The sequence below is a fragment of the Rattus norvegicus genome, chromosome 4 (assembly GCF_036323735.1).
Source record: "Rattus norvegicus strain BN/NHsdMcwi chromosome 4, GRCr8, whole genome shotgun sequence".
NCBI classification, from domain to species: Eukaryota; Metazoa; Chordata; class Mammalia; order Rodentia; family Muridae; genus Rattus; species Rattus norvegicus.
This window is the reverse complement of record NC_086022.1, coordinates 171,093,435-171,118,002: the sequence shown is the minus strand read 5'-3', so window position 1 is coordinate 171,118,002 and position 24,568 is coordinate 171,093,435. Positions and strand designations below refer to the sequence as shown.

The 24,568-nt window shown below is 43.7% G+C and overlaps 1 protein-coding gene and 1 long non-coding RNA gene across 13 annotated transcripts in view; one reads left to right on the top strand and one right to left on the bottom strand.

Annotated features, from left to right (window-relative positions):
- The window catches only part of Atf7ip (activating transcription factor 7 interacting protein), an 85,750-nt gene extending 84,869 nt beyond the window's left edge, over window positions 1–881 (bottom strand). The window contains exon 1 of the mRNA NM_001107893.2: window positions 729–881. The gene's annotated coding sequence lies outside the window, so the exon portion shown is untranslated. The remainder of the gene's footprint in view (window positions 1–728) is intronic.
- LOC102549638 (uncharacterized) lies at window positions 681–24,568 on the top strand. Of its 12 annotated transcripts, XR_010065978.1 has the most exons (5): window positions 681–1,212; window positions 1,330–1,432; window positions 4,266–4,333; window positions 14,650–14,846; window positions 15,224–15,972. It is a non-coding gene; the product is annotated as an uncharacterized LOC102549638 (long non-coding RNA). The 12 variants fall into 12 exon arrangements; XR_010065976.1 differs by lacking the exons at window positions 1,330–1,432; window positions 15,224–15,972 and adding an exon at window positions 24,102–24,568; XR_005504022.2 differs by lacking the exon at window positions 1,330–1,432 and having other exon boundaries at window positions 682–1,212.

Sequence of the window (24,568 nt, the reverse complement as noted above, 5' to 3'; positions counted from 1 at the left end):
AGAATACCTGAAAAAACTGAGATTTCAACCCAATTTGTACATTTTCTAATTCTCCTCGGAAACTAAACAATACAAAAATAAAATGGTTTCTATTTTTCTAAGTTTCTATTTTGTAAACACTGCACATCCAAAAGCGAACTGGTAACCACAGGGTTAAAAATGTATTTACAAAAGTGCAGCTGAAGTAAATGCACTTCCCCCGAGAACACCACTAGGTGCTGATCTTATCTCCCTTAATGCAATGCAAATCCAGAAACACCTAACTAAACGTGAAATTATAATCGAGAACCACAAGAGACAATTTGTACCAAAAAATCAAGTCTGCACCGGTGAGACAGTCAGAGAAACTAAGAATTTTGAGGTGCGGGAAGGTTTAAGACACGAGAGAAACGTTTCCCTCGGAAAATGTGAAAAGAAGAGGCACGAGACGAAACCCCCTCGAGAATGAGAAAAATTAAATCTAGAACCCAAATGGCGTCCAACAAGAACATTAGCTCTTGAAAATGAATATTGCGCTTGCGCAGCCACCGCCCGGACAGCTGCTCAACTGCAGCTAGAGCCCGACCCCCAGCGATCACGTGCTCCCATGCAGCGCCCGCCCGCAGCTTCGCAACCGCGCAGGCGCACACTCAACTCCCGCAGCCGCCATAATGCGGTCTTGACTCTTCCGAAATACAATAGTCATTTCGCCGACTGTGGTTAGAACAGCCCCTGGCACTCGCATATACCTTCGGGGGCGGGAGGTGAGGGCCTGGGACCCGAGTTCCTTCCTACGCAGCCGTCCCGCGCAGCCGTCCCGGACGCTGCCGTCTCAGCCGTGCGCTCCACTCGCCGCCACCGCAGATTCAAAAACAAACCCGCTTCTCCCCAGCACGCGCCGGGGCCGTTATGCAAATAGGTGGGGGCGGAGCTTCGTGGGCGCACTATGTACTCCACCCACTGCGCGATCGGCCAATGAGAGCGCGCGATGCCTATTCTCCATGCAAATCTCCTGGTTTTTTATTTGAATGAGGGATTTTGGCCACGCCTCCTGCCTTGAAAAATGAGGCCCGTCTGCCGTGGTGGCGCTGCGGTCTTTTCAATCGCGTCCGGAGGTGAATTTTTTTCCGGTTGCCTCTTTTTTAATCCTCGAGGTGTTTTTTTGTTTTGTTTTGTTTTTGCATGGAGATTCCTCAGTAGCCACCCCTCCATGAAACTTGAGAAAAGAAGTAGGTGAGTGCTTAAAAAGCGAAAAGACTTTTCCATAAAGTCTAGAAGCCTAGAGTACGGAAAATTATTAACATTAATTTTTGTTAATTTTTATCTTTTTGTTTTGTAATGTTGAGGAAGATTCATGCAATTTAGTTCAGTCTAGCATTGAACTTGCCACGTAGCCCACACAGGTCTGGAATTTGAAATCAGTCGGCCTCAACCTCTCAAGTGTTGCTTACAGGTATCACTTAAAGTTCACTAAACTAATTGTATTAATCACAAGAGGTGGAGATAAACATCTTTGGGGGGGGGTAATCTGTAACAGAGCAAGTACTACCAGTCATACCCTCACACCTCATAAACTCACGTATCTCTGAAATACAGATAATAATTACTGTTCCACCAAACAATTACTGACTCAGACTGTAGAAAAGATCCTAAATATGCTTTTTGTATATCAGTAAGGGCCAGGAAAAAAATGGGTGGGAAATTTAATCCCTTAAACTTAATTTCTCCCTTAAAGTATTTATTCAATAGTAATTTAAGCAATCACTGTGTTCCAAAACTTAAGTAGCTGTCAGGGCTGAGGAAATCTATACTCCCATAGGCAGATGTGGCTCAACTCCCAGCGGCACTCAGGGAGGATGAGGGAGATCTTGAGAGAACAAGGACAACCTGGGGCCATGGGCTCCCAGATCATCTGGAGCTTGAGACTCTTCTCTCCAAAGAAGCTCACAGCTTTAATTACTGTCCTGTACTTGACTCTTCAACAAAGGACATTAAACAGGCAAACCCAAGGGATTTAAAATTGAAGAAGCAACCCACTGGGGACATGAAATATGGTACAGTATCCAGAATCTTTCCAGTGCCAGCCCATCCACAAGCTAGGCAAGGGCTCTGCTATTAGGTGATAGCATCAACCCAGAATTGCCAGAACCATGAGATGAACACATCACCCCCCTCCTCCCAAATTCTGTTCATACCCTGTAATCCATATGGCTTAAATGTGGTGGGATTTGTGATCCCAGCACTCCCGAAGGCAAGGGCATGAAAATCCATGACTTCAAAGCCAGCCTGGTTTACAGAGCAAGTTCTAGGATACCCAGGGCTACATAGAGAAACCATGTTTCAAAAAAAAAAAAAAAAAAGAGAGAGAGAGAGAAAGGGAAAGGTGTAATTAAGACGTAATTAAGATCCTAGATTGATTTAGAGTTGACAGGGAGAATATCTTGAAGTAGACTTGACTTAATCTAACAAGAGACCTTAAAAAGAGAGACACCCAGCTAGTGTGAGTTTAAGCCAGCCTGGTCTACAGAGTGAGTTCTAAGACAGCCTTGATTACACAGAGAAACTCTGACTCGAAACAAATGAAAGGAAAGAGGAGGAAGGAAAGAAAGAGGAAAAGAAAGAAAACATGAGCTCCCATGTTCCTGCTCTAGCCCCAGGATTCCTGTGACAAACCTGGACATGTTGATTGGGGCGGATTGGAAAGACTTTGGAATAGAGCCTCTGAGCGATGAGAAACCAGTGAGCTGTTATGGAGAAGCTAGAGAAATAAGAATGGGGCGAGCAGTGCAGATGATGGAGGCCTCGCTTGTAAAGTTTCTTCAGAGGGAAGCAGAGACTATCAGGCCATTCGTGTGAAATATCTGTGGTGTTCGGTGAGCTGGAGCTGAAGAACCGTCTGGGATTAAGAAGAGACCAGCATCATTGAGGTGAAATCTTTTGGGAAGTGTTTCCTTACTGTTTCAGAGGTGACCAAGATTGTGCTGCCTCATGCTGTCAGCCGAACTTGGTAGTTTAAAAGTCACCCAGGTGAGCCTTTATGTAGGTCTGGGCGAATCAAACGTAGGTTCTCCAGAAGAGCAAACAGTTTTAAACAACTGGGACAACCAGTGAACCATCTTTCCCTACATGTGCCTACTTTACTTCTGCTTAGTGATGGATCTTCTGAGACCAGATCATGTGCACTAGCCTACCCTGTATAACATCAAAATTCATGGTTTCAGCAAGATTGGATTTCACTGGTGGAGCCCAAGTAGCTCCAAGAAAACCTGGCCCTGCAGATGCAGGCCAGCTATGGGGTGAAGGTGCCTCTAAGACTGACTTCTGTGGGCCTCAGTCTTTCCCTGAGAGGAGAAGAGGCAGTGCTGGTCCAGATGAGTGCAAAGAGAGGGGAAAAAGACAAACCAACCTTATCAAAAACTCAACAGCCTCAGCACCTTGAACTGCTTACATCTGAACAAAAAGAGCTTGAGCAAGAAACCACAGAAGTCGTGGGACAAGTCCTGTGGTCTGAATATAGATTTCTGGTCTGCAGGAAGCCCCGAGGCTCTGGGTTCTTCCTGGGCTTCGGCAGGATAGTAGGCTACAGGGTCAGTCTTGGCTGTTTCACTGGGTGATTGTATAAAAAGAGGAAGTGAACAACCGAAAAGAAGTCTACAGGGGATTTGTAAATTTCCAGGGTTTTTTTTCTTTGTGTGTGTGGAGGGGTGATGTTTAAATAATAAATGTATGTTCTGAGCCTGGAGCACACACAAATGCCTCAGTACCTAAAACTGATTAAGAGGGGCTTACTTTTTAGTTTTTCAATTGTACTGTTATGACCAATTTTATGAAGGCTTCCACTACATTTTCTCATTTGTGGTTTTAGTTTCAGTGTGTGTTTGCTTATGTCCTTAATCTGCTTTGAAGGTATTTTGTTTTATTTTCTACCATTAAGTCATGTGCCCAGAACTCTCTTACTTTCTATTATTTTTATTTACTTGACCTTTGTTTTTTTCTTTTTAAATTTTTTGCCACAAGGCCTAAAAACTATCTAAGACGGCTTTAACTCAGTGAGGCCCAGACAGCTTTGGATTTGAAATCCCCAGCCTCCTGGGTGTCTGGGATTGTAAGCATGGGCCAGCAGTCCTGGTGAGTTGGATTTTTTTTGTACATAGTATAAGGAGTTTGAACCGTGTACTCTGCTTCTAGATCCCAGTTTTCCATGGCTTGTAATAGAACTATATTGCCACTTTCCACAGTGAGCTGCCATTTTATTACTGACACTGTCACTATTCTTTTATATTTAGACAGATCAGAGAACAAATGTAAAATCTCATCATCACGACTCAGGACCCACTTCCTGAACCACTGAAAGGTAACCACTGAGGATGTGGTAAGAGGATTGGGCACCCTCATGAGTCCTGCCCCCTATATCTGCCTTTAGAAGCAATGAAACAGTAGCCCACTCCAGGTAGCTAGACCGAAAGGGAAGGAGTCACCAGCTAAGTAAGCAGAAGCATCAGGCCCAGTCACTGCTTAAGAAGGAAGAATGGCAAAGGGGATGTGCTGCTTCTGTTGTCCCCACCCCTCGTGAGCGGTCATGCTTCTGTTGGTTGGTTGCTTGTGGTTATGGTTGCTCAAGCAGAGTTGGCAGCTAAGAAAGCTAAAGGTGAAATGAAGGAGGCAGCATGACCCAGACAATGCCGGCCTCCCTGATCCCACATCTGAGTCAGGGAACTCCTAGGGTTTTGCTTCTGCCTCCCTGGTTGCATCAGATTCTCTTCTGGACACTCTAGCACTGATAAAATAGGATGCCAAAATATGAATCCATAACTCTAGATTAAGCATGTTGAGCAAGTTCTAATCATAAGTACTTACACCTGACTTGATTCAACTGCCCAGACGTCCGGCCTTAACTCACAGAAGAGGCCAATCTAATCATAGTCATACTGCCTCGTTCTTTAAATTAGATAATCATAACCCTTTACTTTGTACTTCTCTAAATCCCTGAGGGGTTCTCTGAGGTTACTTGGGAAATCAGCAAAGCTAGCTGTGCTTACAAGGACTTCATAGTTGCTGTGGTGGTTGGAATGAGGATGGCCCCACAGACTCATATGTTTGAATATTGGTCCCCAGATAGTGGAACTGTTTAGGAAGGACTGGGAGGTATAGCCTTGTTGGAAGATGTGTCTCATATAAGCTGGATTATGAGGCTTTAAAACCCTCCAGCCATCTCTGATGAACTCTCTGCTTCCTATTTTTGAGCTCGAATGTGAGCTCTCAGCTGCTGCTCTGGCACTGGGCCTACATGTCCGCTGCCATTCTCCCTACTATAATGGTAACGGACTCCCATCCCTCTGAAACCCTCTGTAAGCCCAATTAAATGCTTTCTTTTCTTAATTGCCTTGGTCATGGTGTTTTATCACAGCAATTTAAAAGTACCTGAGATAAGTGCTATGGTGGTTTCAATGGAAATGGTCCCCATGCTCATAGGGCGTGGCACTATCAGGGGATATGACCTTATTGAAGTAAATATGGCCTTTTTTTAGGAGAATTGCGTCACTGGGGATGGACTGTGAGGTTTCAAATGTTCAAGGCAGGCCCAGTGTCTCTTCCTGCTACCTGCTGATCTGGACGCAGAACTCAGAGCTCTCTCCCAGCATTATGTCTGAATACATGCCACCATGCTTTCCCTCATGACAATAATAGACTGAACCTCTGAACTGGAAGGCAGCCCAGATTAAATGTTGTCCTTTATAAGAGTTGCTTTGGTCATGGTGTCTTCCCTCACCAATAGAAACGAAGACAGTTGCCAAGAATTGCTTTATAATAGAGTAGGAAGTAAATACAAGGAAACATTTGAGGAAGTCTATTCGTTATTTCCTGTCGCGTGATGAAATGCTGTAACTGGAAGTAACTTAAGGAAGAGTTTATTCTGGCTTGCAGTTCCAGAAGACTAGCTGTTCATAATCACAGAGAAAGAAGGACTAAAAAGCTGAGAGATCGCATCTCAATTGCACATAGGAAGCAGAGAGCAAGCAGTAAGCGGGCCAAGGCCATGAAAGCTGAAAGCATGAAAGCAGGCCCCAGTGTGGAACTTCCTCCTCCAGCCAGGCTGCCCTGTGCAACACACTCCACCGTTGTACTGTCAAATGTCTCCACACAGCACCACCAGATTGGGAGCAAGTGTTCAAATATATGAGCCTACGTCGGACATTTTTCATTCAATCTATAACAGAAAGCCTAATAAATACCAGCATTCTTTTTCTTGTTTCCCAACTATGGTAGTCTGAATAAGAATTACCCCCATAGGCTCATAAATTGGAATGCTGAACTATGGGGGGAAGGATTAGGAGTTATGGCCTTGGAGATGTGTCACTGGGGGTAAACTTTGAGGTTTGAAAAATCCACACCAGGCCCGATTTCTCTATTTCTGCCTCCAATTTGCAGATCAAATGTAAGCTCTGTGCTATTGCTCCCATGCAATGTTGACTGGCCTCTTACCAGACTGCCATTCTTGATGGTTATAGACTCACTCTCTGTCTTAGCTACTGGTCTATTGATGTGAAGAGACACCATGACCAAGGCAACTCTTACAGAAGAAAGCACTTAGTTGAGGACTTGCTTACAGCTTAGGAGGGTAGTTGATGATCGCTATGGTAAGAAGCCTATGGGTGCGGCCCTAGAGCAGTAGTTGAGAGCCTTATATCCTGATCTGTAGACAGCCACAAAGAGTGAGAGGTTAGGCATGGAATAGGTTTTGAAACCACAGTGACATGCACCTTTGACATACCTCCTCCTCCTAGGTCATACCTCCTAATCTCATCCAGTTTCACCACCTGAGGACTAAGCCTTCAGTCATGTGAGCCCATGAAGGTGTGGCATTGTCATTCAAACAACCACACCCTCTGAAACGATAAGCAAGCCCCTAATTAAATGCTTTCTTTTATCAGTTGCTTTGGTCATGGGATCTCTTCACTGGAGGAGAAAATTAGCTAAAACGCCAACTGTGATAAAGGCTACTAGCTACATCACATTCATACTGCTTTGCCTTCTCTGTGGACTGTAGTCCCTCAAGCCATGAGCCAAAATAAGTCCTCCATACTTTAAATTACTTCATGTCAGATATTTTGTCACAGCAGTAAGAAGGTTAACAAATACATATATCATCTAATTAAATTACTTTTTAAAAATTTATTTATTTATTTACTATAATTACACTGTAGCTGTCTTCAGACATACCAGAAGAGGATATGAGATCCCATTATAGATGGTTGTGAGCCACCATGTGGTTGCTAGGATTTGAATTTAGGACCTCTGGAAGGGCAGTCAGTGCTCTTAACCACTGAGCCATCTCTCCAGCTCCCTAATTAAATTAATTTTAAATTTAATATATTGAGGATGGATATACAAGTTCATCACTGGATGCTTGCCTAGCATTCATGAAACCCTGCGTTCATTCCCAAGTACAACTGATTACTTAATAAATAAAGTTTAAGATGTAAAATCAACTGCAAGAAGTATATTTGACTATACTCAAATCATCTCTGGCTTAAATTTCCTGCTTGTATAAAAGACACAGGAAATGCATAGAGAACTCAATTAGAAATACAAAGCTGGTAGTTTATAGCATAGATAGACTTGGAAATCATGATTATCCTTTGAGCATTTAAGGCATAATAAAATAGAAGTCAAACCAGACCTTGGGAAATATCAATATTTATGAGCCAGAAAGAAAAGAGTAGTTAATTTCATTTATTTGCTTTATTTAGGTTGTGCCTTTTCTAAAAAGTGGAAGAAAATTGTCTCATTTAATCTTCACAGCAATCTTATAAGGAAAAAAGTAATGTTGTTCTCAGTTGAAATCCTGCCCCAGGCTATACAGTTATTTAATGATAAAATTAAAGTTTGAAACAAAAAGAACAACAATTAAAAAAACAGTCTGACTCCAGAATACAGCATCATTCAAATTAAATACGTTCATTGGAAATTCTACATGTAGTGATATAACAGGTGTCATTTTTTTGTATGGTTCTGTGTACTCTTTTTTTTTTTTTTTTTTTTAGATTGGATGAGTGAAATGTCGTATCCACACAACCCATTGCCCTCCTCTAACGCCTTCCATGTCTCCCAAAACATATCCACCTTCCAACTTCATGTCTTATTTATTTTCTCTCTCTCTCTCTCTCTCTCTCTCTCTCTCTCTCTCTCTCTCTCTGTATCTATCTTTGTAAAATAGCATGCTAAGGTCAGTTATTGCACGGGCATGGGGCCATCTCTTGTAGCATGAAAAACTCACGCAGGCACGCACGAATTCTCCCTCCTCTAGCAGCTGCCAATTACCAACAGCTCCCCAGTAAGCAGTGGAGCCCAGAGCGAAGCTTCTCCATTGTTCCCATTCATTCCGTTGCTATGTTGAAACTCTAACCAAATACAACCTAGAGGAGAAAGGACTTCTGAGTTCATTTGCTGGTTATGGTCTGCTAGCTTCCGTACAGATCCCAGGATCAGCTGCCCAGAGAATGGTGCCACCCACAATGGCACAATGGTCTGTCCCTTCCTACATAAAATAACAGTCAAGAAATCCTTCACAGACGTGCCACAAGCTGTCCTGATAGAAACTATTCAATTGGAATTCTTTTCCTGGTGATTCTAGACTGTGTCAAATTGAGGAGTTCATGCTAACTAGGACATTCATCTAGCCTGGGATTTTGGCTGGCTTGCTGATTGCAGGTCTTGCATTAGATAACTACAGCCACCATGAGATTAGGACTATAATGATAGCCATGTCACTTCCACAAGATTTCAGAGCTCTTGTCTCCATCCTTTGTTTCTTACATTTTTTTCTGCCTCTTATGCACTATTCCATGTACCATGAGGTAAAAAGCATAAACCCAGACATTGTACATCCTTTAATCCCAGCATTCAGGAGACAAAGCCATGCAGATCGGAGTTCAAGGTCAATCAACCTACAGAGCAAGTTTCAGGAAAGCCAAACTTAGGCAGTGAGGCAACTGGAAAACAGAAAGCTGGTAATAGAATAAGGGGGCCATGTTTCAGCCCCAGCAAGCAGCAGAGCTTGGCAGCTTTGGCCATGTGGCTCTGGATTTGAAATCCATAATGGAAGGGACTACTGGAACAATTGATGCTGGCTAGCTGGAGCTAATAGTGGATTAAGAGCATCATTGAGATAAAATTTTCTAGGAAGTGTTTTCTGAGGCACAAAGACACTGTGTTGCAGAGATGACCAAGGTTGTACCCTGTGCCTCAGCTGTACTTGGTAATGTGTAAGAGTCACCCAGTTGACACTGTTTTTGAAGAAATAAAGGGGTCATGAAGAGCAGCTGAGGCTTGGCACTGGGAGAGGCTTTGGAAGGCCATTGGTGAAAATGCAGCCTCAGTTGCAGTTGATGGCCTAGGACTGAAGGGATCATGCAAAGAACTTGAGAAATGGCAACATGAAGAGAACCTGTGAGAGGCTATTGGTGAAGCCTAGTTGCAGCAGAAGGCTCCAACATATTGGAGATGCCAGTACTATGGAATGACCACCAAGAACAACAACAGCAGTTGAGTGGAGTCAACCTGAGCTTAGAGTGCTACAGAGGGCAGAAAAGTGACACCAGCCCTTCAGAGGAGCCCAGAAGATCACATGTGGAGCCCAAACATTGGAACAAGAAGCTGTGAAGTTGAAGTTGGAGAACCCAAGATGTTAAAGATGCCAGAGCTGTGGGATACTGTATTAGTCAGTGTTCTCCAGAGTCACAGAACTTATGGATAGTCTCTCTATAGTAAGGAAATTTGTTATGATGACTTACAGTCTGCAGTCCAACCCCCCAACAATAATTATCTGTGAATGGAAAGTCCAAGGATCTAGTAGTTGGTCAATCCCACAAGACTAGTTGTTTCAGCTGGCCTGCTGTAGATGTAGATTCCCAACAGATGTGCTGGCAAGAAGTGCAGGCAGGATGAGACGAGCAAGTCTTCCTTCTAACAATGTCCTTTTGTAGGTCTCCAGCAGAAGTTGTAGCCCAGATTAAAAATGTGTGCCACTACACCTGGATCTGGGACTTGTTTTGTCCCTGACCTCAGAGATCCCTTTGCCTTAGTCTCCTGGGATTAAAGGCATGTACTACCTTTCCTGCATCTAAGAATTTTCATGGCCACTATGCCTCAAGATGTGAATCAAAATCATGTCAAGATCCAGGTCAAAAGCCTGTGTCTTGCAGCATCAAGATCTGGATCACAGGTGTGCCCTCCAATTCTAGCTTAGATTGTAGCTCATTCCAAATACTGTAAAGTTGACAACCAGTAATGGCCATCAGACACCTGTGGAGGAGCTGCTAACAGGGAGTAGAACCAGCCCAGGAGAAAGAACTTTGTTTCAGTCAACAAAGATGAAAAGGGAGTTGGAGATCTGAAGATGCTTTGACATTGAACATGATGCACAGGTTGGCGTTTGCTGTTTTCTTGCCTTGCTTTGGAGATTACAGTTAAGTGATTGGATTAATTCCAGAAGAGACTTTAAATGTTGGAGTTTTACCATCATTGAAACTGCTATCGACTATGGGGACTTTGAAAGTTGAACTAAATGTATTTTTTGATTATGCTATGGCTAGATATGGCCCCCATAGAGTCATGCATTTGAAGAAACCTATGGGGACCAGGAAGTTGTAATGTGGTATGCTTGGCCCAGGAGTGACACTTTTAAGAGGTTTAGCTTAAATACCTCTTGTCGGAGGAAGCACGTAACTGTGGGAGTGGGAAATGAGACCCTCTTCCTAGTCATGTGGGAGCCAGTCTTCTGGCAGTCTTCAGATGAAGATGTAGAACTCTCAGCTCCTTCGGCACCACGCCTGCCTGGATACTGCCATGTTCTGCCTTGATAATTGAACCTCACCCTGTAATGCAGCCCCAATTAAATGTTGTCCTTCCTTGAGTTGCCTTAGTCATGGTATCTCTCCACAGCAATACAAAACCTCACTAAGACAGCATGTATGTTGTAATGGCATTCTTAGTTGTCAACTTGACTACATCTGAAATCATCTAAAACCAAAGTAGTTCAACACACCTATCAGGGATTTCCCTTATCTCAATCATCTGAAGTGGGACGATCCACCTTAAATCTGGATCTTTTGATGTGGGAAGATCCACCTTAAATCAAGGACATACCTTCTACTGGTGAGTAGAGAGAGAGAGAGAGAGAGAGAGAGAGAGAGAGAGAGAGAGAGAGAGAGAGAAGAGAGAGAGAGCGCCCTAACTAATACATGTATGGAGGCCAGAGGACCCATTGTATTAATCAATTCATTCCTTCTACCGTGTGCCGGCAGAGTCTTCTTGCAGCTAGGCTTTTCTGAGAATGACTCTCTGCGGTTATTTTCTGTTTATCTTGTAGAGGAGGGACTTGGAGAACCTGGTTAATTTCAGGGCCTTCCTAAAGCTATTTTGGGCTGTTTACTGTCTTAATGAGCTTCCCTGCGGGATGGAATGTTTCAGTCTTGGAGGAAACTGCTAGACAACAGCTCTGGAAAGAAGCAAAGAGAAGTGGCTCTCTGTGAGCCTGCATAGTGAATTCCAAAGTAGCTGGGACTATACTGTGAGACCTTATCCCAAATTAATCAATTAATCAATCAATCAAAAATGCCATATGCTCCAATATAAATGGACTTTAAGCCTAGTGATGGATAAAGTAGCCTCAGAAGATCATCTTTGATTTTCATAACTGCCCCTTCTCATACCTCATAGAAGGGAAATCAGACATAAGTGCATTATGTGCTGCTCAGAACCAGGCCCTCTTTCAATGAGCTACTCCCCAGACCCTTATTTGCTTATTTCTAAGACATTTTCATGTGCCCTGATATGATTAACAATGTGTCAAACTGAGCAGTGGTAGTGCTCACCTTTAATCCAGGCACTCAGGAGGCAGAGGCAGGGAGAGCTCAAAAGTTCAAGGCCAGCCTGGTCTACAGAGTAAGTTACAGGACAGCCAGAGCTGCACAGAGAAACCTCTGCCTTGGGGTGAGGGGAAGAGTAACATGGCTAGAGTGTTGGCTCCATTCGTGGAAGGAGCATGAGCAAGTTACCATAGCAACACTGCTGAGGAAAATTGCTCCTGCTCAACCACGTAACATTAAGACCCACAGTGTTTGCTGAGCTTGGGTGGTTTTGATACCATTTGCTGCTAAGCACTCACTTGATGGGCATTTAAAGAGGAGCTTCTGTGGCCAAGGCTGAGAGTAGGGTTAGCCTATGAACCTGAAGATAAATGTCGAGAAGACACCTTGATGCTGTGTCCAGTTAGCAAAGCAGCAATAGCAAGAGTCGCTGCCCATGACCCCCAAAGCCATGGTCTTTTGACCAGGTTTAAAATACCAGATTCTCTACTGCAGAGCAGGCCCCAAATCCAGTAGGCTAGGGTTTACTCCCATTACTGTTTCTTTTGTTCTTTAACACACAAGGGCCTCATTGTGATATTTTTATTTGCATTGTTCTGGCTCCCGCACTATTGCTGTGATAAAACACCGTGACAGAAGGCAGCTTCACAGAGGAAAGGATTTATTTGGCTTATACTTCCAAGTCATACTCCATTACTGGTGGTGGTCAGGATAGAAACTGAAGCAACAGCTTGAAGCAGAAACCATGGAGGAAGGCTGCTTCCTGGCTGCTCAGACTCTCCCTTGGGTCACACCCTATCTACACAGCCCAGGCCTACAGGTCCAGGGAATGTCTCCACCCACAGTGGGCTGACCCTCCTACATCAATTCACAATCAAGACAATCCCTCAAAAGCATGACTGTGGACCAATATAAACAATTTACTCAAATGAGACTTTTCTTTCAGGTGATTCTAGGCTATGTCAATTGACGGTTGAAGTTTACAAGGACACAAATAGCATTACACCCCTCTGTCCCCTCAGTACTTCCTCCTCTCTCCATCTAGTCCCCCTCTGACCCAGAAATAAAACTTCCTGATGCTTTCATGCCTCATATTTCTCAATGTTTAGCTCTTTTAAAAGATATAAAAGGGGGCTAGAGAGATGGCTCAGCGGTTAAGAGCACTGACTGCTCTTCCAGAGGTCCTGAGTTCAAATCCCAGCAACTACACAATGGCTCACAACTATCTGTAATGGGATCTGGTGTGTCTGAAGAAAGCTACAGTGTACTCGTATACATAAAATAAATAAATCTTTAAAAAAGATATAAAAGAAGCTGGGCAGTAGTAGTACACACTTTAATCTCGTTGATTGGAAGGCAGAGGAAGGTGGATCTCTGGGAGTTCAAGGTCAGCTTTGTCTACAAAGTGAGTTCTAGGACAGCCAGGGCTATACAGAGAAACTCTGTCTCAAAAGCAATCAAAAAGAAAAAAATTTATACTTTGGCAGTTATAGAGGTAGCTGTCACCAAAACACGTAGGTAGATTCACCTGCTGCAGTCAGTTGAACTGTGTTTTAAGACCGATGGTCGTAACTTAACTAAGTGGCCGAATCTTTGTAGGTTTTCAAATCTGTGCGGTTAAGGTTTTCACCCCCATACGAGGACACATTCAGAAGGGAAAATGTCTTTAAGACTCTTGGGATCTTAGGGGTTTTCAGAACCACTTGACCATCAGAAGAATTTGATATTTTATCCTACATTCACATTTAAATTAGATGTCCCACATTTTGTAGGTATTTCAACACTATGTTAAGAGACATGTGCCAGGGCTTTTGAGATGACTTAGCAGGTAAGGGGGCTTGCTGCCATGTTTGATCTCTGGGACCCACAAGAGTCTAGGGAGAACCAACTCCTGTAAATTGTCCTTTGACCTCAATATATGCACCCACCCACACAGACCACACGGACACACACCATTAATAAATCAATGTGAGCCAGGCATAGCACACATACCTTTAATCCTAATACACACGAGGCAGAGGCCTGGAGGAAGTTTGGGTTTGAAACACACCCGATCTGCTCCGCATGGCACATGCCAGAGCAGCCAGGGCTAAGGAATGAGGCTGCCTCAAAAATAAAAAGAAACCAAACAATACACATACTCATACTCACAATTATGAGAGCAAAGCAGAAGAGTATTTTAAGACAGATAACATGTAGCCCATGATAGCCTAAAACTCATCATGTGGCAGAAGCTGGCCGTGAACTCTTGACCCTACCACCTCTGCCTGAGGCCTGGGATTATATTGTGTGCTACTACACCCAGTGTCTGTGATGATGGGATCTTGAATGTGTCAGGGACCTTTACCACTAAATCGTGTCACCAATCTCCTTAGTTAATTTCAAACCAGTGAAAACAAAAGTCCTCAATAGAACTATATATTTCATAAACTTTATTTTAGGAAAAGAGCTTTGGTCAATATCTAGTACAATTATTATGTTTACCTTATAAACTTTTGTTTTTGAAACAGGGTTTCACTTTGTAACCTTGTCTGACCCAGAACTAAATATGCAGGCCAGGTTGACCTTGAACTCACAGAGGTCTGCCTGCCTTTGCCTCTTAAATGCTGGGATTAAAGACATGCATCACTATCTACCCCAGCCCCCCAACCACCGTTCCCGGCATGCCCCATTGTTGCAAGATATTTGATCACTCTGTGAAACCCTACATGGAGTTATATATCGGGAAAACCTGCTTATACTTGAAGTGTATCTGAGCTCTAGACACACCTTTAATCCACTTTCTGCTTATTGTAAACAGGTTTAAATAAAGTTAACCATAGGTCAAAAGGTGGAGCAAGAAACCAGTTGATGGAGTGAACGTAGGAAAAAAAGTAAAGAGGAGTCAGGACGATGAAGAGAGAGATGCACAGGAAATGAAAGGGAAGGACGTGCAGTTTGAGGGATTTTTGAGACAGAGAACTGCCTTTCGGGATGTTGGCTGAGGAAGAAGGTCAGGTAGGTGTTTTCTCTCAGCTAGCAGGTTTTCACCCCAGCATCTGGCTCTCAAGTCTCCATTGGTAAATCGAATGATTGAGACTTTGTTAACAGCAACACCCCATAAAATTTATGTTCTCTACTAGCACATTATTGTGACTTAATTATCAGCACCATTCAACATCTGCCCTGCTGCTCTGTCATACTTGCTGTTATAGTTTGGGTTTCTCTTGCTGTGGTCAAACACTATGGTCAAAAACAACTTGGGGAAGAAAGTTTCTTTCAGCTTACAGCTCTACATTACTGTCCATCCCTGAGGGAAGGCAGGGCCAGAACCTGGATGGAGGAGCTGATGAAGAGGCTATAGAGAATGCTACTCACTGTCTTGTTCTCCACAGCTGGCTGGCTCAACCTGCCTGATTTCTTCTAGCACCTCGGACTACCAGGCCAGGGGTGGCCCAGCCCGCCATGAGCTGGGCTCTCCCTCATCAATCAAGAAGATGTTCCACAGGCCAATATGGTGGGCATTTCGTCACTTGAAGTTCCCTTTTTACAAGTGTTCTGACTTGTGTCAAGTTGACATAAAATTAGTCAGCACACCACTCAATGTGTTCTTGTAAACATTAGGTATTCGCCCCGTGTGGCCACACATTGTAATCCCAGCACTCAGGAGGCTCCAGCAAGAACAAGCCCAAGATCCTGCGGACCTAATTAATGTAATGTGTCTTGACAATGGATATCTGTTTATGATATCAAAATACCTAGGATACCTACAATGCTTGTGGTCTGCCCTCCCCTGACCCCGGCCTATACCATCTTCAGTCTCCACAGCAGCTGAAGCCACCATGTGCCATCGGGGCCAGTCCTTCCTGTCAACACCTGAACGATAGACTCATAAATATAGACTCTGCCTATATCACTTCAACACTGTCTTACTGCACCTAGGAACTAAGTTATGATTTCCACATTTTTCGGTCACTTTGTACCTTTCTAGTATTGAAAAAACTCCTCTAAATACCTGTATTTACTATTGATTGGGGGTATTTTGTGAAGTTGCAGTCTTGAGTTGTAATTTTTTTTCCAGAAAAGAATACAAATCACTTCTTGTCTGTAAAAAGATATAAAACCTCTTAAATTTTCTCGCAAACCTAGCAGATACATCATTGTTGACTTGAAACAAGGTCTCTTGTAGCCCTGATTGGCCTAAGACTTCCCATGTAGCCCAGGCTGGTCTAGAGCTGATTGTCCAGTCTCCACCTCCTAAAAGTGCTTTCAGTTCCCGATATACACTACCATGCTCCTTGCAAATGTGTTTCTGTGTGCATTTCGGCTGGATTTGTTCTTATAATTCTTTAGATCAACTGACATCAGCTCACTAATGAATCAGAACAAATGCCATTGGCACATGCTCATTCTAGACTTGTAAGAGAGCTGTGCTTTTGAAAGTTGTATATGTTTTGGAGATGTGACTCATCACTTAAGAAGACTGAAAGTGGGGTTGGGGATTTAGCTCAGTGGTAGAGCGCTTACCTAGGAAGCGCAAGGCCCTGGGTTCGGTCCCCAGCTCCGAAAAAAAGAACCAAAAAAAAAAAAAAAAAGAAGACTGAAAGCTCTTGCAAAGAACCCAGGTTTGATTCCCAGCACCCACATGGCAGCTCACAACTGTCTGTAAACCCAGATCCAAGGAATCCTGCACTCTTTTCTAGCCTCCTTGGTTACCAGCCACACGGTCTTTGCTCAAACATGCAAAACACCATCCACAAAATAAATTAATTAAAATTTTAAAGTATACTTTAAAAATACACCGTGACAGCAGCGCCTCAGCTTCCTAAAACTCTGCTTGCAGTGTTTAGTTTCCCCTTTACTGAAACTTCCTATCACATAAGTTTCCCAAAGTCATTAGGCAGGAATTCACAACACTTCCCTGTTGAGCAAAGTAGCCTTCACACTTTATCATCCACAACACTCACTGTGGCAAAAAATAAATACATAAATAAATCGGTCCATATTTTCTTTTAAACAATTTGTCACAGTAATAGAAGTGTCATCTGAATTGCCTTCTTTGTCCTTTTCTTTTTTTTTTTTTGGTTCTTTTTTTTCGGAGTTGGGGACCGAACCCAGGGCCTTGTGCTTCCTAGGCAGGCGCTCTACCACTGAGCTAAATCCCCAACCCCTCTTTGTCCTTTTCTTATCTGAGAATTTCTTTTCAAAGGCAGGATAGGTCTGGTCTATTTTGACTGTGATCCTAGAATCCTAGAGGATTGCTGTGAGTTCAAGGGCAATCTAGATTCTAGAGTAAGACCCTGTCTCAAAACAATAATGACAAAACATACACCCTCTTTCCTCTGAAGCCTTCTTATTTTATCCCAGCCAGGGTGCCAGATTCCTACAAATCATATCACCTTCATGATATGACATGAAGATATAGCATGGTGTAGTAAAAAAAAAAAAATTCCCTTGGCTTCTGGCACAGAACCTCTAAGGCCTTTTGAACTTCCAGGGAGACACATCTTTCTTAGGATGGGAGTGACTCATTTTGGACCCCGTGATAGCCTCAGAAAGACCAACCATGTGATTATCAGATTAGGTGGTTGGGACTTTGAGTTAGTCACCCTAACCACTAAATCCTACAGGGCCATGGCTTTAACAATCATGCCCAGCACTAAAGCACTAATAAAAACTGGACACCAAAGCTCACTGGAGCTTCTAGGTTGGCAAACACAACAGTCAGCCAGGAAGGTAGCTCGTCTGGATCCTGTGAGCAGAGGACTTGGAATCTCTCCGTCCTCCACCCTCTGCTCTATGCTCATCTTCCAGTAACTTCCTGAGTTTTGTCCTCAGCAAGAAAACTCAGCACAAGGAAAGCATTTTCTGTGAATGTTGTCCTGGCTTATCAGTACTGAGGCAATCATAAGAATTCGGAATTCCTTCTCATATTGGTCAGGTTGCTGGCGCAGAAGGGATACGAGAAGCAGGACCCTCTGGAATAGATTCAAGAGATTAATGGATAAAAGCAAAGATGTTTTCTATTTGTCGTTCTGCAGAAAGGCACACCAACATAGAGAGAAAACAAAAATGGCTACTCTGTGGTTTTCAAGTCCCTGATGGTGAGAAATTCCTGCTCTCTTTTCCCCATTGGCTGGGATTCCAATGAGTTACAGTCTTCATGCTCTTCTCCCCAAGTCCCCACTCTACTGCTTCCCAGAGTGGATCACGTAAACCAGGTTGGCCTCGAGCCTTCCTTAGTTTCCTGGTGCCTCCAGAGCGCTGGGATTGCAGGCATGCAATATGTGTGGGCTGCGGTTTTGTTGCTGTTGTTGTTTTTGAGACAAGGTGTCATGAAGCCTCAAACTTACTAACAGAGGCTGTCTTTGAGCCCTGCCTTTCTTGCCTCTACCTTCTCAAGCTGCTCAAGCTGCAGTTGACCACAGGAAGAACTGAACATCTCCTAAAGCATGGCGCTTCGCCTATATTTATCAGTCAACTTTCAAGCACTGTAAAAAAAAAAAAAAAAACCTGGATAGGTCAGCTATGAAGAGAAGCTATGAAGAGAAATGTCCACTCCTGTAGTCCCAGCACCCAGCAGACCAGCATGGGCTAGTGAGTTCCAGGCCAGACTGGACTACTGAGATATCTCAGGAGAGAAACAAGATAGCTAGGGAGGATAAAGTGGGCCAGCCCCAGAAAACTAGTGTTAGCATAGTAGAATAAAAGAAAACAGTGGCTCAGAAGGCAGAGAGCTTCCTATTATTTGATCCCTAGCACCCCATAGACTGGGTCTGGTGGTACATACCTGTAATCCTAGCTACTGGGAGGCAGATGCCTGAGGATCAGAAGTTTAAGGTCATCCTCGGGAGCAGAATGAGTCTAAAACAAACCACCAATATCAATACTGTTAATGTTAAAAGCTAGATTAAGCAGCTAATCCTGAGGCCTTGAGGAATGAGAGTGGAATTTTCCTGAAAGCTGGCTGTGGGAGGGAGGAAAGCAAGTCCTGTCCTGCACAGAGATTAGCTGACCTACTTTGAGAGAGAAGGCCAACCCTGACCTTGGTTCCCACACCTTTGGCTGAGGGAATGTTGACTCATGCTTGGGAAAATGAACATAAGTCACAAGCTGCAGACCATCAATTTAGAGTGTGACAAGAAGCCGTGTGGTAACTCACACTTGTAAGACCGGCCTTTGGAAGGCTGAGGCAGGAGAAATGCCATGGTTTTTTGAGTCCATCCTGAGCTACAACAGAAGACAAAAACTTGAACTAACGAGGACTGCATTTGGACCCACATTTCCTACATAACTCCTCATGGTTTTTCACTTTGGGGCTGAAAACTATCTCCCTGAAGAAAACCAAGAATACATTGCTTCAAAATATGCTTCTCATGAGCCAGGTATGGTGTCGCACCCCTTTAATCGCAGCACTTGGGAAGCAGACGGGAAGATCTGTGAGTTTTAGACCAGCCTGGTCTGCACAGTGAGTTCCAGGACTACAGAGAACAGTGGTTCTCAACCTGTAGGTCAAGACCCCTTTTGGGATCAAAGAACCCTCTCACAGAGATCACATATTGGATATCCTGCATATCCAATATCTGAGTTATGATTCATAACAGTAGCAAAATTACACTTATGAGGTAGCAACAAAAATAATTTTATGGTTGAGGTCACCACTATTAACTTTCAAAGCCAGAACAAACAACTGAGGTGCTTACTTGACACATCAAAGAGGTCCCGGCAGCCAGGCTCTCCCAGCATCCCTCAGTCCCTACCATTACAGGATATGACTGGCTTACTCCGCCCCCACCCTGAACTCTCCAACCCAGGGGCTGGACTGCCCCTCCTGCAGTACCTATATAATCCAGACTTTTTGGCTACCTGCCCATTTTTGTGTAACTTTGGCCTCCTGGCTTCTGTACCTGGCTACCCTCCCTCTTCTCCCCTCTTCCCTCCCCCTCTCCATCTCCCACACCATTAAGGGTCAGGACCACTCTAGACTCTCCCAGATGTGTCTGCCTCAACTATGCTATCCCACACATCTATCAAAAGGTTCTCCTCCACCATACCTAGGAGCACACATGTTCTTCCCTTCTCTTTCCTTTTCACTTCTTCTGAGAAACTGTTATTGGGTCAGAACATTGGAGAAGTTAACAAGTAGTGACATAGAGAGATCTGGTCCCCCCAGAAAGTGTAAGAGTCTCCTGAGCATGTTGAAATGAGCTCCACGGCTGACTAACTCTTTTTAATCTAAGCCTTCATTCTTTGGTCTCTTTGAAGTTCTGACTCCACTTTGTGTCTGCTTAGAACTTGCTCAACCATCTACCCACCCCTTGAGGCCACAATTCACCTGAGCAACACATTTGAGAGATTGTCTGGGACTCTGACCATGGTCCAGATGCAGTAACCAAAATAATTAATACACGTACAAGCTAAGCATAAACTTAAATACGTGAAGACGTTATAATTCATGATTGTCAAGCTGTGATTGAAATAACTATTGTGTTTTTGCTGAAAGAGTGATGCTGTGGGTTCCCAAGACACATAAGGAGTGGTAGAGTGTTGGGCATACCCTGGACATCTCTCTGAAAGCCCAGTAGGAGTGAGGTCTGCTCCCTATTTAAATCAGGCTTGGGCCTTCTCACCTCCATAAAGACAAAGTTAGAAATCATGTGACAGGAAGTCTGCTAATCCAACTGATGAACTCGGAAAGTCCCTGCCCCCACTATAGCACTTCCTCCTTTGATCTTTCTTCCTCTCCTCCCCCTCCTTGACTTGTGCTATAAAGGCTAGCTCTGCGACTTCAATAAATGAGCTGTCCTGAACTGTCTCCTGGGTCAGTCATACGCACCCTGGTCACTGCTACCTGAGGAAACCCTGATCCTCCTCATCCTGAGGCCATGGTCATTGGGGTGGAGGATATGCATTGTAAATGTACTCAGACCATCATCTAAGACTAATGTAATTGTGATCTATAGAGTGTTTGTCTTTAAAAAACAAACCCATTATCCCTGAGCTTTGGTATCAAGAGTCTTTCTGAGGTTCTAGTCCACTCTTGGTCACTGAACAAAAATGAAAGGGCATTTATACCTTCAGTTGTCTTAGTAAGTGTGCGGGCCAAAGCAAGGTGTGGTACAGCATGCCTTTAATCTCAGCATTCAGGAGGCAGAGGCAGGGGGATCTCTGTGAATTTGAGGCCACCCTGGCCTACAAAGCAAGTTTCAGGATGACCAAGGTTACACAAAGACACCCTGTCTCAAAAAACCAAACATTAAAAAGGATAATAACAATAAATAATAATAACGGTTGTGGCCTGAAACTTCCTTGAGTGGATTATTTTATCTTAGTATTCATGTTTTTAAAGTCTCAGTTGTTGTAGATTGAAGCTACAGGCACAGAATCCACAAAGAAGGAGGACCAGCTTATTTAATTACATAATTTATATACTCGCAGGTGCATCAAAAATACTATTGATTTATGGTTAGCTATCATTCAAACATTTGTTATTCTTTGATATTTCTTTTTTGAAACAAATTTTCTCTATCTCTAGTTATCTTTGACTATCCTGGAACTCATTGTGTAGATAAGGCTGAACTTGAATTCATAGAATCTAGCCTGCCTCTGTCTCTCATGTGCAGGCAGGCATGTGCCAACACCACTTGGTTGTTTAAATATATTAATCATATAAACATAGGAAATGTAAAGAGCACTGGATTTTTGTCAGCTTAGCTTTGTCAGTTTGATACAATCTACAGTCATCTGAGTGATAAGCCTCAATTAAGGAATTGCCTAGATCAAATTAACCTGTAGGCATGTCTGTAAGGGATTGTTTTGTTAATTGATGGGAGGAGAGCCTATCCCATTGTGGGTGGCACCATTCCCTTGGAAGGTGATCTTGAGCTATATAAGAGAGCTGGCTGAGCATGAGCTAAAGCAAGCAGTATTCTTCTGTGGTTTCTGCCTCAAGATCCTGCCTGGGTTCCTGCCTGATCGTTCTCAGTGATGGACTAGGACTTGGAAGTATAAACCAAATAAATTCTTTTCTTCCCAAGGTGATTTTGTTTGATGTGTCTTGTCACAAAATAGGAAATTAGAACAGCTTTAGTTCTTAAAAATCCACTGCATATTAGGGAGTGCTGGGATAAACTAATCCAATTCTAAGGAGGCTAGAGTAGAAAGTAATATGAGTTCAAGGCCAACCTGAGCTACAAATCAAGTCCCTGTTTCAAATCAAACACTACAGAAAACAAAGAAGGGCACTGAAGTGTCTCAGTGGCTAGAAATGCTTCCTGTATAACCTGGCGGACAGAGGGGATCTGCTCCACAATGCTGTCCTCTGGCCTCCATATACAATCTATGGCATGTACATGTGCACTTATGATGTATGTATTCCCTGGGATAATAACATATAAATATGTATAAATGTGGAACCTAAGGCCCAGCTGTGGATGCACACACTTTTTATTTCAGTGCTTGGGAGACAATAACAGGCAGATCTTGTGAATTTGAGGCCAACCTAGTCTTTGTACCAAGTTCCGAGCGAGCTCAGAATACATAGTGAAACACAGAAGAAGAAGGAGGGGGGGGAGGGGAAGGGAGGAGGAGGGGGAGGGGAAGGGGGAGGGGAAGGGAGGAGGAGGAAGAAAAGAAAAAGCATAGAAAAAGAACCACACAGTACAATGTCTTTATGTCATAGTGGCTTCATGTGCAGTTAAGTTTTGTTTCATTAGTGATGATAAGAAAAGACTGGGTAGGCAGGCCTGAGTGACACACTTATTTAAACCAACACTCAGAAAGCTGAATCAAGCAGATCTCTGAGTTCAAGGCCAGCCTGGACTAACCATAACCATAACTCTGAGTCCCAGGACGGCCAGGGCAGTTACACAGAGAAACTTTGTCTCAAAAAAACACAAAAACCCAAACCCAAACCAAAACAACAAAAATTTGGATTTTTACTTGTTTATGGTATGTACAAAAAGCTAACCATTAAAGACCGGAGAAGCTGTGAGTGGAGGAGGGGTGGGAGGAACGCCAGCGCTCTCTGTACTTACTTTCTGCTTATTTTCCTTGTGAGCCTAAAGCAAGTATCTCTTTTTTTAAGATTTTTTTTCAAAGCAGTATAATTCAGAATAGCAGGAATCAACCACCTCTGTAAAGCTGTCTTCATGACGGCAAGGGGTTGGCATGAGAGCAGGCTCGGGGAACTAATTTGTGAGACTCAAAGTGAGCCTTTGGGAGACCCCTACTGAGACTCCAGCACGGGGGGGGGGGGGGGTGTCGTCCTGCACTCAGAGGAGAGGCGGCCCCTTCTCCTAATTTCATGAGCTTTTTATACAATTTTTGAAGGCAGATTCTAGCAAGAGCAACTAGGCACGTAATGATTGGTGGTTCTGGTGACCGTTACACTGATTGGCTGGGCAGGGAGGGGTGACTCAGGGACCTTCCGTATCTCCAGGTGGTTGGATGTCAGTGCACTCTCTGCTTTTCCCAGGAGCTGAGAGCAGCCTATCTTTGAACACAATAGGGGTTAGGTCATGGGGAAGGCCCCTTCCCTAAGCCCCAGTTGGGGCTCTCTCAAACCATCATGAAGAGGAGGAGCATGCTGAAAGTAGGTTAAGGCTCTTAAACCCTCAATCAGCCTCCAGTGACCTTCTTCCTTAGCAGAGCCCTACACCGAAACCTCCCCAAACAGTGCCACCAGCTTTACACCAAGTACACAAGTACTGGAGCCTGGGGGGCATTTCTCAGCCTAACCACCACAGCTGCCCTGCAATCAAATGCTGTACAACCGAGCTACGCCCACCTGAATGTGAATGGAACCGTCCCATGAACTAGAGGTCCCGACAGGAAAAACGAGACCGTGAGCTGACTGCAAACATGTCTGTCTCCCACTCTACAGAAATGCCTTGACAGCCATGAGTTCCCTCAAACTGTGGTCCCGGATAAATCCTAACTTAAATGCTTTTTGTTAGGCATTTTTTCAGACCAACAAGAAAAATACTAAGAGTGTCTTTTTTTTTTTTTCCTTTTTTACCTCTTTTTTTAAAATGTTCTAATAGCTTAGTAATTAATCTTTATTGCCACGGTGTTTGAAGAAAGCACCCCTTTAAGCTATAAGTAGCCAAACTGAGCTCCAAGGAACATCTGTGCACACTTCTGGAAAACTGTCTTTAGAAAAGTTTGAATATTCGGCATACCCTCCCTCCTTTTTATTAGCTAGAAATGTCAGCATATGTTGCCGAGTTTTTTTTTTGTTTTTTTTTTTTTTTTTTTGGTTGTGTTTTGCAGGTGTTAGGGAATGGATCTGGACCCTGGATATTCTGAGCTCTATGCCCAGCTCCTGAGGATTCCTGATGGACATGAGATTAAGTATTGTTGATACCAATTCCAGGAATTGAAACAGTCTCTACAGGAAGTAGGGAGGGCAGTTTGAGAGACTCAGGAAGTACACAAACTTCACGAAGGCTGGGAAAGATACAATTTACAAGACTTACTAGGGTCACGGAAGCAGTGAACAGCTGCTGAGCAGGCGAGAGGACTGACCAGCCGTGCTACAGTGGGACAGAAGAAAATCCAGTGAGCTGAGCTGGGAGGAAGATGCTCTGCCTTGCCAGGTTACCTTCAAGGCGTGCTAAGACCTCCATGGTTGTAGTTCTCACCTTTGTCATCTGTGGGAGGGTGGGCTTTGGGGATGGAGCTCTTCTGACTCATCCTTGCTCCTTTAAGGAACCCCAATAAATCACTGGTTCACTAAA